This window comes from Corythoichthys intestinalis, chromosome 2 (genome assembly GCF_030265065.1).
Source record: "Corythoichthys intestinalis isolate RoL2023-P3 chromosome 2, ASM3026506v1, whole genome shotgun sequence".
Classification (NCBI taxonomy): Eukaryota; Metazoa; Chordata; class Actinopteri; order Syngnathiformes; family Syngnathidae; genus Corythoichthys; species Corythoichthys intestinalis.
The window spans coordinates 24,949,846-24,953,077 of NC_080396.1; positions in this window are offsets into that span (position 1 = coordinate 24,949,846).

Genomic DNA, 3,232 nt, shown 5'->3' on the forward strand with positions numbered 1-3,232 from the left:
CCAGTGGGGTCTCAGTTATCAAAGGGGTGGCCAGATGCAGACACAAGATGTTGGTGTGGCCAAAACTAACACCAAAACTAAAATATATACCTAAATACGTGGAGCAACAGTCATTTACATGAAGTTCACTTATATTAGATGTTTTCTGTCCGATGTCAAACTTATCTGTCGCAGCCTGCATCATAATTATGGTTTCTTTCGGAGGGCCATTATGTCGGCTGATCCATGGCAGGAGATATTTTCATCGCTGCTAACCACCCCCAATGGTAATGAAACTGTGGCTGTCACAATTACTTGACTAGTTGACAACTAAATGATTAGCAAATTAAACGTTTAGAGCAGTGGTTCTTAACCTTAAAAGGTACCGAACCCCACAAGTTTTACATGTGGATTCACCGAACCTTTCGGAATTAGATAATCAAGCCATTTTTTTAAAAATTCAAAACCAATATATCCAAGTTTCAGTTCAAAATTCTTTTCATTTTGACAGCATGTTTTATAAACAGGTCAAAATTTGAGACCACGCTGCCCAGGGTTAGGGTCTCTTGGCCTGTTGTATTCCCCCATACCAAGTGCGAGTCAACCTTCCACTGAGCAAACCAGTTCCTCCACCCATCAGATAGAGGACTAGCAGTGAAAAGAAATGGACTAAGCCTGTAAATTGCAAGCAAACCAGTCCAAAACCTGGTCTAAAAAGCCACTTTGCCTAGATTTAATCAGTGTACGAAAATAGGGCTTTGCATTTCTTTACCTTCGCCGAACCCCTTAGACATTTTTGCATTTTAAAAAATGAAAAGAAAATGCAATAAAACCTGAGGTAACCACGCAAATATCTTTTGATTGCTTGACGGCACTAGTATTAATATTTGATAAAATAATGGGACAGAAATCAAGGATTTTTTTTTTAAACAAAAAAAATTATGAAAAAAAAAAAGATTAAAAAATTTATTCGCTTGACAGCACTAATATATATATATATATATATATACATATATATATATATATATATACATATAGATTATATAAAAATGGGGGTAAATGTCATGGCCTCAGTTCCTGCTGCAGCATTGCCTGATTGTCTTCAATTATCCCCACCTGTTCTCAATTCACCTACTCACAGCCCAGCCAATAGCACTGTTTCATTCAGCAATCAACCTGTGTATTTAAAGCCCAGATTTTCACTTTCACTCTGTCAGACCGTCTGCGAAGCCTGCCTAGCTCTCTGAACCAGACTCTCGTTGCAGAATCTGAACCTGCCTGACTGCTGCCTTCTCAACTACCCTGGTAACTCGACCTGCCTTTTGCTTTCGGAAACCTGAATTCTGCCTAGACCTGGCCTGTACTGCTGCCATCTCTTCAACTGCCCTGCTGGTCCTGTCAATAAATTGTTGAAAACTTGACACATTTGTGGTCCTCCTCTGTCGGGTCCGTGACAGTAAAATTAACCCAGCCAAATTAATGTATTTCTTGAATGATAGGTACAGTGCTGGCCAAATGAATTGGCACCCCTGCAATTATGTCAGATAATGCTCAATTTCTCCCAGAAAATGAATGCAATTACTAATGCTTTAGTAGTAATATCTTCATTTATTTTGCGTGCAATGAAAACCTCATCATTTTACACAAAACTCCAAAAATGGGCAGGACAAAAGTATTGGCACCTTTAGCCCAATACTTGGTAGCACAACCTTTAGACAAAATAACTGCGAACAACCGCTTCCGGTATCCACCAATGAGTTTCTTACAATGCTCTGTCGGAATTTTTGGACCATTATTCTTTGGCCAACTGCACCAGGTCTCAGATTTGAAGGTTGCCTTCTCCAAACTGCCATTTTCAGATCTCTCCACAGGTGTTCTATGGGATTCAGGTCTGGACTCATTGCTGGCCACTTTTGAAGTCTCCAGTGCTTTCTCTCAAACCATTTTCTAGTGCTTTTTGAAGTGTGTTTTGGGTCATTATCCTGCTGGAAGACCCATAACCTCTGAGGGAGACCCAGCTTTCTCACACGGGGCACATTATGCTGCAAAATGTGTTCGTAGTCTTCAGACTTTAATGCCATGCACACGGTCAAGCAGTCCACTGCCGGAGGCAGAAAAGCAACCCCAAAACATCAGGGAACCTCTGTCATGTTTGACTTTGGGGACAGTGTTTTTTTCTTTTAAGGCCTTGTCCCTCCCCCCCTGTAAACTCTGTATGTTGATCCTTTTTTCCAAAAAGCTCTACTTTTGTCTCATCTGACCAAACAACATTCTTCCAAAACGTTTTTGGCTTTGTCAGGTAAGTTTTGGCAAACTCCAGCCTGGCTTTTTTTTTGTCTCTGGGTCAGAAGTGAGGTCTTCCTGGGTATCCTACCATAGAGTCCCTTTACATTCAGACAGATAGTACGGGTTGACACTGTCGTACCCTCGGACTGCAGGACAGCTTGAACTTGTTTGGATGTTTGTGCGGATGGTGGAACTTCGACTATCTTTCGTTGAAATCGCCCGTCAATTTTTCTTTTCCGTCCACATCTAGGGAGGTTAGCCACAGTGCCATGGGCTTTACACTTATTGATGACACTGCGCACGGTCACAGGAACATTCAGGTCTTTGGAGATGGACTTGTAGCCTTGAGATTGCCAATGCTTCCACACAATTTTGCTTCTCAAGTCCTCAGTTCTTTGGTCTTCTTTCCTTTCTTCATGCACAATGTGGTACACACAAGGACACAGGACAGAGGCTGAGAACACTTTAATCCATTTGAACTGGATGCAAGTGTGATTTAGTTATTTCCACCACCTGTTATGTGCCACAGGTAAGTAACGTGCTGTTATTTACACAGAGAAGCATCACATGATTTTTCAAAGGGTGCCAATACTTTTGTCTGGCCCCATTTTTGAAGTTTTGTGTCAAATGATAATGATTTTTTTTTCTCCATTCCATGTTTTTTTAATTGCAAGCAAAATAAAGATATTACTACCAAAGCATTTGTAATTGCAATCATTTTCTGGGAGAAATTGAGCATTATCTGACTGAATTGCACGGGTGCCAATACTTTTGGGCAGCACTGTATATACAGTATATATACAGTAAAACACGTGTGTACACACGCACACACAGCTTTAATACAGCACTAATGATCGAAAGTTGTCATTCAAAACTTGTAAGAGGTTCCAGAGTAAGAAAAAAATTGCCAAACATGAACGTTTACAAATTAGTTGAAAGAACCAGAGACTATAACTTTCATCTTTTA